The 13,304-nt window shown below is 34.7% G+C and overlaps 2 protein-coding genes across 3 annotated transcripts in view; one reads left to right on the plus strand and one right to left on the minus strand.

Moving 5' to 3' along the window:
- Window positions 1–4,249, minus strand: part of LOC108739190 (neuroglobin-like) — a 219,567-nt gene extending 215,318 nt beyond the window's left edge. The window contains exon 1 of one of the 2 annotated variants that reach the window (XM_025973666.1): window positions 4,113–4,249. The gene's annotated coding sequence lies outside the window, so the exon portion shown is untranslated. The remainder of the gene's footprint in view (window positions 1–4,112) is intronic. The other variant, XM_025973662.1, reaches the window with a different exon arrangement.
- Window positions 1–13,304, plus strand: part of LOC108739195 (homeobox protein 13-like) — a 293,972-nt gene that overhangs the window by 23,665 nt on the left and 257,003 nt on the right. The gene's annotated exons all lie outside the window — the stretch shown is intronic.

A 13,304-nucleotide genomic window follows, 5' to 3' on the forward strand; every position in this document is an offset into this window, starting at 1 on the left:
CTCTTCGCAAATAGTTAAGGATGTGGGTTGTTCTAGTTTTAGGGAAATGCGAAGTTTAGCTCAGGATAGGAAAGAGTGGAGGTACGTGTCCAACCAGTCTTAGGACTGACGACCTTATGATGATGATGATGACCTATGTATTTATAAACTGTCATCACGACTATTTTGTAGGATTAATTTTAGAAAATACTTATGTATGAAGATGAAATAATTGGTTCAAAAAAATTTTAACGTTTTATCATTATTTTTCTTGCTCATTTTTCTGTTCCGTTATATAATAGACTTAGAAGCTTTTGAAATTGCGACACATTTCCTTTCTAAATGAAACTCCGAATACTGTTAGCGGCTTATATTTCTTTTGTTGGAGAAACCTAACTCATTAAAAATGGAAACAATACCTAAAATGAAGGCATTTCCCTCCGACGCATATTAAAGGTGATTTTATAAAGAATATTTTTTTGGTATTGTTTCTGAAGTATATTTATACAAGCAGATTAAATCAAAATGAATGAAATGAATATGTATGTGGTTCTAGTAAATGCTTGTTTGAGGTTACCCCATGTAGGAAGACACTGCAAGACCTGGCCCAAAACCGGTCCAAGATTTTTCCAATAATAAACCATGCATGACAAATATCTGATTTGTCACTTTGGCCTAGGCCTGGTTGGCAAACTTAGTCTACGACTGGGCAGCCAACAAATAAAAATAAAACAAAAATACTGGTATGCAAGCGAAGAAAAAGTAGGGAAAGAGCCAATATAAAGATTATAAGGTCAGATAAGTCAGGACGGAAGGAGTAGTAGGGATATAAAGTAGAGGATAGGGCAGGGTCGAGGAGCCTTCAATAAAAAGAAGTCACTTCTATGCTCACTAACGGTTAATTTATAAATTCGAAAAAGATTGTTAAAGGTGTATATTTGGCGTACGGCAAGCGCTGTACGGGTGCGAAACATGGACAGTGGGAGCGGCGGAAAAGAAAATGTTAGAAGCGTTCGAAATGAGGTGTTACAGGCGAATGATGAGGATAATGAATGTACCGTGAATAGAGAAGGTTAGAAATAGAGTCCTCTGTTCAAAAGCTAAATTAAAAATGTAAGTCTTTGTGAACACCTTCTCACGTCAATTCCGACTAATTGAAATAAAAGATCTTACCTAATAGTGTAAATAAGAAAGGCGCTAAAATTTAGGTTTCGGTGGCAGAATTAACAATACGCTACTGAAACTTAGTATTTATGAATGTAAATTGCATTTTATTTCGCATTTAATGAGTACCAGATGCCAAGTATGATAGAATGAAAAAGAAAATAGATGGAACCGATCATTTTTCAATAAAGTGGGTGTTGTGGATGTTTTGTTACAGCCAGTGAATTTTCGTAAGCCTTGAAAGGACAAAAAAGTTCAAATCCATGATTAAAATTAGGTTTTCAATATCGGGATATATATATATTTGTATGTATTCGGTAGAATTAGGTATTTGTACCTACCTAATCGTTTTGTCGTTTAAATTTTTTCTGCACAGAAACGTGATGGGTATTGAAGAATCATCAAAGAAGGAATCAATAAAATAATTCAAAATAAGAATTTAACGGAGATAAAAATTTAAGAGATTGATATAGAAGCATACAAATTACAATAACCATATTTATCAGAAAAATATGGAAAATACAACATTCCATTTTCTTATTTCGAAAATTATATAAACTGGTTAGTTATTAAAATTTTAGAGAATAAACCATTAAACAAAAATTAGCCCTATCCATTCAAACCGTAATTCAATAAACGCAAAAATAATTGGAAAATAATTTTGTACCATAACACAGAATTTATAGTTTTTCTTACAAAAAAATATTTTGTCCTCTAATTAATATTTCTTCTTAAGATGACGGTGTACTAGCAGCTGATTCCTTATTATATTAAACGTCCTGTATTTGACTTAATTTATGAAACATTAAATCATCTCAAGTATACGTAATTATTTGACACAATATAAATTAATTGGTGATGATGAAAATCAACACCGTTTTCATATTATTGATTTTCTTTGGCATGGCAAATTGGAATTAAATTGCTAACTTTCTAATAATCTCGTGTTGTTTTAATTACTTTCGCGACATATGCGTTACTCAAATATTCAAGTCAGAATTTCATGAATTTTAATACGTAGAACGTCGTAGGGTGAATAATTGTCGATGTGTAGCTATTATATTAATAGATTAACTTCGAAACTTTTAGTACCCCTTTTTGATAATTACCTACTCAGAGAAAATGAAAAAGGAAAATTTACCTAAATATTAAAGCGATATTTACAATTTATCCCAATAGCCCATTGCTGAAAAACATTGTAAGCTTCCATAAGTGATGCCTCGAACGGTTCACTTATAATTTTTTTTTTAATTTTTATCTAAGATACTTATGTTAAACTTGGAAATATCAGGGAATTCTAAACTTTCTAGAATAGGCAGGGAATTTTACAAGAAGACTGGAAAAAATTGAAAAAAGTAGAAATCGAAAATCTTTAACCATCGAANTATTACTTCGTATTACTAACGCTACTAATATTAAGTATATTTATTTGATAGATATGAATAAAAACTCTGTAAAACACACAAGTAATAATTTATTACTTATAATATTCATTTATGAACTAACGTTCTTTCATGTAAATAAATAATTTAACATTTCTAAATTTTGTCGGGAAATTTTTAATCAAATTTCTGGAAAGCCTGGAAAAATCAGGGAATTTGATCTTAAAAAATCTGTGGCCACAACGGTTTAAAATAAGCCTTTGTTCTCGTGTTTGATAAGTGTATTACTTCTACCTGGTAATTTAGAAAATTTAATATTGAACTCCAGGAAATACTTGTTTGATGGATAACGTTTACACTTAAGCCAGCATTAGAACTGTTTGGCTGTGTGCTACAGTTCTACATATAAGTGTTTTATTTTAGTAGTACAGAGATTGATAAGTTCCATAATTCCATTTCCTAGTTCGTAGCCGAATTTCACAAAAGTATTAGCTTCATCCTTCACAGTTTTTGGTGTATACTTTAACAACTATAAATAAGTGTGTAAGCTTCTGGCTTTTATACAGGCAAGGCAAAAAAATCAACGAACATAAGAGTTACATATTTCTTAGTTGGCATTTTTTCTTTATATGTCGCACCGGTGAATATACACGATTTGGTGAACGTGTGGACAGTACCTATGTTATTTTAACCACTTCTATATCGTCACTTCTGAAAATAACTGTCCTAAACTGACAGAACTGCTATAATCTTTTGAAAAAAGCGCAACAACCCTCTAAAACTTTGGTAACTATCCAGAATTGGGGTTGCAGACCAAAATCGCTCAAAAATCTTTTTAATCGATTTCCGATCATTCTATATAATAGAATTAGATATTAGAAGTTGGGGGCTNACAGGCGAATGATAGGAAAAGAGCAAGTATAAAGATAGGAGACGAAAGATTAGAAGAAGTGATTGATTTAAGTATCGAAGAAGTTAGATAAGTCAGGACAGAGGATAGCGCAGGGTCGAGTCGTCTTCAATAAAAACAAGTCACTTCTATGCTCGCGAAAGATTAATTTCGAAATTCGAAAAAGATTGGTAAAGGTGTATGTTTGGAGCGCGGCGCTGTACGGGTGCGAAGCATGGACGGTGAGCGCGGCGGAAAAGAAAAGGTTACGAACGTTCGAAATGTGGTGATACAGGAAGGGTTAGGTTAGGTTAGGTTAGAAATGAAGACGTATTAAAAAGGGTAAGAGAACAGAGGACTCTATGGAAATCAATAAGAAATAGGCGAAGGGAAATCGATGAAAAAATTTTTGGAGCGATTTTGGTCTGGAGCTCCAAAGCTAGACAATTACCAAAACTTTAAATAGCATCTATCTAAGATATTGCTTTTTTCTGTATGTAAAAAAATGAGGGAAAGAATTTGTACGAATTTTCCTCTACCACTTCGTATTTTTCAGTAGGTATCGTAAACCTTTGATGATCGCATGTAGCAGAATATGTTCGATTCTCGCCACCAGTGTATTTTGTTTACAACAGTGAAATACTTATTTTACTCTAATTAAATATTGGAGAACGTATAAGATGCAACGACAACCTTACCTTTCCCTAAGCGTCATAAACAGATACCACTTTGTACCTAAATGTCTGTAAAATGATGGATTTGTAACAATTTATTTTATATTCAAGTATTTTGTTTAGAAAGATTGTTAACAAAGACAATGTTCTAACAAATGCAACCCGCGCAACTGGAGATTACGGTTCATTGCCTACGTCACCGTTGGAAGTTCTTTACCAACTAGTCTGGTAGTTGTGTCTGGCTGCGTTAAGTCCAAACTCAGCATCGATTATTTGCGAGCGTGCCTGAAACGCAAGCCGCTGCGCTGCTGGATGCAATGTTTGAGCTACTTGAAGAGTGAATTTACAATTACGGAATTACCTACCTGTGTTGTTTGTGTAACTCCCGCTGACTGCTTTACAGAGGAACTGCACCAGACGCAATCAATGGAGCTGCTGTGTCACAATATAGAGCGTGGGTTCAATAAATGACTCCTATCCACAAAGCTGGATGTTGTTTTTGTACCTAGATGGGTAGGTACCTGGATTTGCTCCTGGCAATAAGGCATTTCCCAACGATTCGATTAATAATAGCGCTTGTCTGTTTCGGACACCTACGCCTTTTGCACAATAAAGTCATATTTGAACTGTACATAGGTACATGAAGTCAGACTCTTTGAAACTTTGAACCGCGATTGTAATAGATTATTAAATTTAAAGTTACAGAATTTATCCACTTTGATTTATAAAAAATTTTATTGCGAAAATACTGAACATGAGCGAGTTTATGGCTATATGATTCTTATCAAAAAGATTTTAAAGATTAATACATTTTTAAATGACCACGATGAATGATATGATTCTTTTTTTTTTTACCTGCAAATGAATGAATCTAATACAACTTGCAATGCGACAACATTCACACCATCAATGCAACAGCCTCAAACACATAGCAAATCAGTACTATCTACGTACTTCCTTCGAATTTTAACAAACGCTACATGCCATCTAGTTCTTCTCAATCCCTTGGTGCTTTTTCCTATACCGTCTCTACGGGTTCTCCGAATCCATTCAGCTGTAGCTCGGCTAGGGTGCGTCAGAACTTAGTCCTACTACACTGGCTACAGCTTCAGATCGCACATGAATTCCATAATTACCTTCATTAACTACGATAAAAGACTATTCAGAAAAAACTGTAGAAATAGTAGCAAATATAGGAACAGAAACAATTTGTGGGNAATTATTATTTTGGATTTTTCTGTCTACTTTCACAGATACGAAGGAGGAAGGTTTAACTTTTGTCATAAATCAAAATCGTTATATACAAAATATCTGTATTTCGGTCATATCATACTGTAGAACGTTGTTGTCGACGAAATATTTTAGCTTATCTGACATTCTCTGACGAGCAGCCTAACTGCGAAACAACTCTCCAGAGGGGGATAACACAATGAGAAATAAAATTCGAAAATGTTCACAGAAGAGGTCATCGATGAACACTGTCAGTAAAGGAAATAAGAAACGTATCTTACCTTAGTATATCCATGATAGAAGCGCCCTGCAAAGATAATATGGATTTTGTGCCCGCTGCTGTCCCAAATGAATCTAATAATGAATCTAATACACCTTCCAAAGGACTATGCGACGGCATTCACACTATCAATACAACAGCCTCAAACACATAGCAAATCAGTACTACCTATGTACTTCCTTCGAATTTTAACAAACGCTACCTGCCACCTAGTTCTTCTCAATCCCTTAGTGCTTTTTCCTATACCGCCTCTACGGGTTCTCCGAATCTATTCAGCTATAGCTCGGCTAGGGTGCGTCAGAACTTAGTCCTACTACACTGGCTACAGCTTCAGATCGCACATGAATTCCATAATTACCTTCATTAACTACGATAAAAGACTATTCAGAAAAAACTGTAGAAATAGTAGCAAATATAGGAACAGAAACAGTTTGTGGGGAAATTGAAGATAATGTTATAGTTACCGTTTTCATACAATGTGTTTGTCATTCTGTGACATCAGTGAATATGATCTGTAAATTCCTCTCTTATTTGTTAAATCTTACTCCATATTGCAAGGAATTTATACATAACTCAGTCCATTTATTAGATTTTGTTTTGTTGTTTCTGTCCTTTTAAATTTTAAAAGGAGAGGGTCTACTTCAAAAAAGTAATTCCACTAGGTATATTTTTAGTTGCTATACAGTACAAGTGTAGAGATAGATACCCAAGGGCAAAAGATTAGTATGCCTAGATTTGCAGATGATACAGCAGTATTAGCATCTAGCAAGGAGGAGTTAAAGATAGCTTTCAATAAAATGGAAGCGGTATTGACAAAACAGTATTGTATGAAAATAAATAAAAGTAAAACCAAAATGTTGGTATACAAAGGAAGGTCAAGTAGGGAAAGAGCGAATATAAAGATAGGAGACGAAAGATTACAAGAAGTGGCTGATTTTAGGTATCCAGGAAGTCAGATAAATCAGGAAGGAAGGAGTATTAGGGATATAAAGCACAGCATAGCGCAGGGTCGCGTGGCCTTCAATAAAAGGAAGTCAATCCTATGCTTGGGAACGGCTTATTTAGAAATTCGAAAAATATTGTTAAAAGGTATACGATTGCGAAACATGGACGGTGGTCGCTGCGGAAAAGAAAAGGTTAGAAGCGTTCCAAGTGTGGTGTTACAGGCGAATGATAGGAAAAGAGCAAGTATAAAGATAGGAGACGAAAGATTAGAAGAAGTGATTGATTTAAGTATCGAAGAAGTTAGATAAGTCAGGACAGAGGATAGCGCAGGGTCGAGTCGTCTTCAATAAAAACAAGTCACTTCTATGCTCGCGAAAGATTAATTTCGAAATTCGAAAAAGATTGGTAAAGGTGTATGTTTGGAGCGCGGCGCTGTACGGGTGCGAAGCATGGACGGTGAGCGCGGCGGAATAGAAAAAATTAGAAGCGTTCGAAATGTGGTTTTACAGGCGAATGACGAGGATACCGTGGATAGAGAAGGTTAGAAATGAAAAGATATTAGAAAGAATAGGAGAACAGAGGACTCTATGGTAATCAATGAGAAAAAGGCGAGATAGGTTAGTAAAACACCTTCTCAGAGGCAGAAACGGGAGTTAGGAGGGGTAGAGGTAGATCTAGATTAGATTACAGTTCACAAATAGTTAAGGATGTGGGTTATTCTAGCTTTAGGAATATGTGAAGATTAGCTCGGGATAGGAAAGAGTGGAGCTGGAGGTCCAACCAGTTTTAGGACTGACGAACTTATGATGATGATTTGGTATATAAGCACTAAACCAAAATAATACTTATATTCAACTTTGCCGAACTTACAATGCATCATATCCCTTTTTCATGAAGGTATATGTTCGCAATCTCCTTCTAAACTATTGAATCGGCTCTGATAGTTCCTTATCCTGCATGATTAACATATATCAAGAAAAGTTAACGCATTACGCTGTCCTTTTTATTCTTTGTTTTTCAATGATAATGGTGTCCAGCACCTTCGCCATATGTTTTCAGTATATACAAATTTCATTTGTTTATTAATTAAAAAATGAGAATCATTCTTATTAATTATGGAATAAATAACCAAGATCATATGAAGAGAAATCTTAGAAATGTATTTTGGAAATGAAGCTGAAGCAGTAGATGATCTTCATCTTTTGATATATCTAAAAATGTACTCGCGTCTTACTAAAATATCGATTTTTATGATTGTCAACCTTCAAGTGCAGCTATAAAGTCTGAGTAATTAGTTTCAATTTTTTAGCTATCTCTCAGCGGAGAAAAAATTTCCTTCTCTTTCAACCTGTTTGAAGTATAGAGTTGTTTAGTTTTTGGCTTATGCCTTTATCGTTATATCTTGACGATCATTTATTTAAGGAGTCGTGAATGGAATACATATTTGCCATTTTCTTCGGTAAATCCCATTTATTTTCGGAGCTGATTCTTACAATGCGCACGTTTCATGCATGTCGAACGGGTTGGTAAGGGTCGTAAGCCTGCAGCAAAAACATAAGTGGACTCAGCCAAACCGTGATCGTAAAAGACCTTTTTCAATCATTGGCGTACCCCTCAAGGAACATTCGAAGATATTATCATTCCATTTATGTCGGTGTATTTTGTCTTTTATGTAACTGGGAGATTCAACGATCGAAAAATGGATTTTCGAAACCTTTTTTTATATTATTCGTGTCGTTGATGATATAAACATGGAGATAAATGCAAACGTTGCTTAAATCACAAACAAGTCGTTTTTAGCGACAAAGAATGTTTGCTAAAGTGACATTTATCTGAATACAGGTGCTTTCCAACAAACGTGAGTTACGACACAAATCAACACAAAACCGCTCAGTTGATTTCTGTATTGATTCTAACCTCAAAATATTATTAAGAAGAGGTTTGAGTAGCTTAATATCACTTCGTGCTTTCCTCAGTGGATAGCTCCCAAGCTACAGGGGTAGTCTTCGCTTCTTTGTACATTAAACTCAAAAAGAAGTTTTACTGACCAAATGATGTAAGACGAAACGATGTGAGACACCTGTTTCACGACCTTTCTTACGTATCATCAAGATGTATGTGTCAGTTTCACTTTGCTTAGATTATTTCTTTTGGTAAGAGCGCTTTAATGATATATACCCTCTTCAAATGCTATCAAATTATAATAAAAGAGTATTATAATGTAAAAACGTTTTCGAAAAATTTAAGTTTCCGTTTACTGAAAATAATTAGTTTAAGGTGTTATTATCTAACTATAGCATCAAAGCATCCAGTTACTTTTCGGGAAAACACGATAATAGTTAAGGGTTAGTGGTTTATAAATTTTGATTTGTTTAATATTGACGTTAGTAATACTATTGATAGTGACCACAATATTGTCAAAAATAATAAAGGTAATTGGCGAAATTCTTCTAATTGTTTATTTTCAATTTACTAGATTTAAATATTATTCCTTTCGGTTGAGCATGTATTAGGTCAAGGACAGGTGACGAAGGCGTGAAAGGTGAAGGCACACAGGTCATATTCAAATTTGAAGATTTCATCCCTGGTGTATTGTTTTACAGACGTGCTATGCATGTATGTGTAGGTACCTATCTCTGTACTACAGTTCGATTCGGTATTTGTACGTCACAAGGGTCCCAAGGTAATAAAAAAAGCGATTTCGGTATTGTGGCTCCAGTAAAAAACTTTATGAGACTCCCACTTTATTTGTCTTTCTTTGGGTCGATTACTTGAAACGCATTATAAAACAAATAATTTTTATAACCACAATTTTGTTTCATGGGATTAGCGTCTCCAGAGCCGTCCCTAGAAAAAATTTCGTTCGGGGCAAAGCTCGATTTTGGGGCTTCACTATACCACTATCTGTTGAAGCTAAAGTATTCAAATTAAAGAAGAAAAATCACTCTAAATCATACTTGTTCACTTAAATTGATTAACTGAAATTATTTCAGAGAAAAAGAGGAGTACCTAAATGTTGTTATTTTTTTTTGATTCCATGATTTGTTTTTCCACCCGGACAGACATGGATATGAGCAATATACGTAATTCTTGATAATTAAAAAAACGATTTTTATAGATTGTAACATGTTTAACAAGAATATGAAAGAGATTTTCCAAAAGTTCTTCAGATTGTGATTCCTGTCTTTTAGTAAGAAATATTGTATTTATAGGGTTGTTCGGAAAGTCATTTCGTTTTTTTTTGTGGAAATGATAGACAGTTTTCGTATAATAAACAAATACTTTATTAATTTATATATTGACCGTTCTGGTCCAACACCTTTTGCCATCTTTCTGGTAGTAGCATAATTCCACGCTCATAAAATTTTTGGTCTTTGCTGGCAAAAAACTGATCGAGGAGGTTTTTGACCTCCTCATTTGAGGTGAAGGTTTTACCGTCTAAAAAATTTTGGAGTGACCGGAACAAATAATAATCCGATGGTGCCAGGTCTGGAGAATATGGTGGGTGTAGCATTGTATCCCATTCAAGCTGTAAAAGCTTTTGGCGAGTGACCAAACTTGTGTGAGGTCTCGCGTTGTCTTGGTGAAACACTACACCTTTCCTGTTGATTAGTTCTGACCTTTTCTGTTGAAGTGCATCATTCAGTTTGTCCAGCTGATGACAGTAGACTTCCGAATTAATCGTTGTGTTATCCGGTAAAAGCTCAAAAAAAACGATTCCTTTAAAATCCCACCAAACAGACAGCATCACCTTTTTTTGGTGAATATCGGCTTTGGAAATGGTTTGAGCCGGTTCATCTTTTTTGCTCCATGACCTCTTGCGTTTGACGTTGTTGTATACAACCCATTTTTCGTCCCCAGTGATGATGCGCTTCAAAAACGGATCATTTTCGTGACGTTTGAGAAGCGAATCGCAGACGTCAATGCGGCGACACAGATTTCTCTCTGTGAGAACATGGGGAACCCATACATCGAGCTTCGAGGATAATCCCAGGCCTTTCAAGTGGTCATAAACTGTTGAATTTGATAAATTTAACCTCAATCCGATCTCACGTGTTGTTATTCGCCGGTTCACATCAACTAATGCCTTTATCGCGTCTTTATCAGCTTCAACCGGCCTTCCCGAACGTGGTGCATCTTCGACATCAAAATTGCCGGATCGAAATTTAGCGAACCAGTTCTGGCACTGGCGTACTGTCAACACACCTTCTCCATACACATCAGTCAATTTCTTTCTGGCTTGAACAGCATTTTTACCCTTTCTGTAGTAAAACAGTAAGATATGTCGAAAATGCTGCTTATCGCTCTCCATATTTAAAAGGGCACCAACCAAAAACTACTGCGTAGAATTAATTGGAATTTTTCACACACAAGCCTTGCTACATGAGCTCTCAAAGCATATAAAAGTTATACGGCTTAAATGTGAAGTTGGGTGCAAAAGAATACAATTAAATCCTCTGTCGGAAAAAAACGAAATGACTTTCCGAACAACCGTATACGTATATCAAAAGGAATGTGATATTCGAATTCAGAAAACTTGAATCAGTCAGATAAAACTAAAAAAAAAAGAAATTGAATTTGGTCGACTTTGATGTACCCTGACCCAAAAATTAGCTATACAATCGAAAAACGTCCCATTGAATTATTACTCAGGGATACTCCTTTTATTCACATCTGCAATCACTTCAGTTGGTCCATCCCGAAGGACAAATTTGCATCTGAGTAATCTTTCACCTTTAGATAAGAATTGACTATTTACTACTTAATTCGAAAAATTTTGTTATTGTGACTAGCAAAGTGCCACCTTTACAGTTATTAAAGGAAAAGAACGTTAAAAAAACAGGTTTGAATTTAAAACTAAATAGTGATTGTGACAGGGTGGCGCCACATAAATTATGAATTTTATTCCACATTACAAAACATCGATCGCTCCCTTCGCCTGCCCTAAACGTGGCCCTGCATGTCGTATTGGTTTTTAAAGTTACTGATTCATATATGAAATATAAATAATGAGTATATGCTAATAATTTAGTAAGAAGGCAAAGCATCGTAAGCATATTGGAATGCGCACTGTGAGTCCTAGTAAATATGGTGAAGGTGAAGGGAAAGTTTGTCGATGAATCCTTGGAATATGACAAAAAATCGACAGTACCCGTCGCGTCAGTCTGTCCACTGATTGCCTAAAATCTCTAAATTTAGTGAAAAATCCTTTAATGATTTTTTTCTGGGAATATATGAAATCCTATGACATTGTTAGTTACTTGATAGTGGATTAATACGCAATATTAATTTGAAATCATTTTTTCGATTTTTCTCATTAATTTGAGGTAGTTTGTAATGGGTAAATAATAAAAAATCGAAAAAATTTTTCAAGGAAATTTTGAAAATAACATGAATAAAATATTTATTCTTGGAATCCCTAAATCTGCTACAAAATAGTCAAACGCTTCCATAATACAATTTTCCATTTATATACCAATAGGTATAGGAGGAGTTAGAGACAGCTTTAAGTAAACTTGAAGCGGTATTGCCAATTGGATGAAATTAAATAAAGGTAAAACTAAAATACTGGTATGCAAGGGAAGAAAAAGTAGGAAAAGAGCGAATATAAAGATAAGAGACAAAAAATTAGAAGAAGTAGCTGACTTTAGGTATTTAGGAAGTCAGATAAGTCAGGACGGAAGGAGTAGTAGGGATATAAAGAAGAGGATAGCGCCGGGACGAGTCGCCTTCAATTAAAAGAAGTCAATTTAGAAGTTCGAAAAATATTGTTAAATGTGTATGTTTGAGGCGCGAAACATGTACAGTGGGCACGGCGGAAAAAAAGGGTTAGAAGCGTTCGAAATATGGTGTTACAGACGAACGTGGATAGGAAAGGTTAGAAATGAAGAGTTATTAGAAAGAATAAGAGAACAGAGGACTCTATGGAAATCAATAAGAAACAGGCGAAGTAGGTTGGTAGGACACCTTCCACAGACATATTAAAGGCAGAAACAGCAGTGAGGAGGAGTAGAGGTAGACCTAGACCAGATTACTGTTCGCAAATAGTTAAGGAAGTGGGATGTTCTTGTTTTAGGGAAATGCGAATTTTAGCTCAGGATAGGAAAGAATGGAGGTACGTGTCCAACCAGTCTTAGCACTACTGCATTGCTTCTTGTTTAATATCTCTAGAGTTATATTTGACTCTTTAAATATCAAAAGTGAGCGACTTGTAATTTTTCACCTCCTATTTTTGTATTGGTTATAAGCTTACCTTTACATCTCTTATAGACTAATATTTTTGTAATATTTTTATTTACTTCTTTACTGACATTTTATTAGTAATGCGTGTGACTGTTTATACAAACTATATATATTACTCTTTTATCTCTGTATCACATTCTTACATTCTTAAGTATTTTTAGATTTTTTACAATTTAACATTATCAAACACTTTTTTTAGATTTATAAATCCTATGAATATACGCTCCTTGTTTATTCGTAGTTAAAGTAAATATGGTCTCTGGCTCGTTCTCAAAATTGGTCGTTCTCTAATATTTATACGTCTTTGTTTTGAATTAATTTCTGTGCAGTTCTTGTTAAGATTCTGAACGCATGAGAGGTTCAACTAATTATTCCAAAATTTTCGCATCTATTAGCCTTTCTTTTTTGTTGTGCTACATTGTTTGACAATTAAGCGATAGTACATTGTGCTTCATAACAAACAAAGCGAGAAAAAGCTGTTTTTGCTAATTACTTTATTATCAACAAAGCTAGACAAT

The sequence above is a fragment of the Agrilus planipennis genome, unplaced genomic scaffold (assembly GCF_000699045.2).
Source record: "Agrilus planipennis isolate EAB-ADULT unplaced genomic scaffold, Apla_2.0 scaffold58, whole genome shotgun sequence".
NCBI lineage: Eukaryota > Metazoa > Arthropoda > Insecta > Coleoptera > Buprestidae > Agrilus > Agrilus planipennis.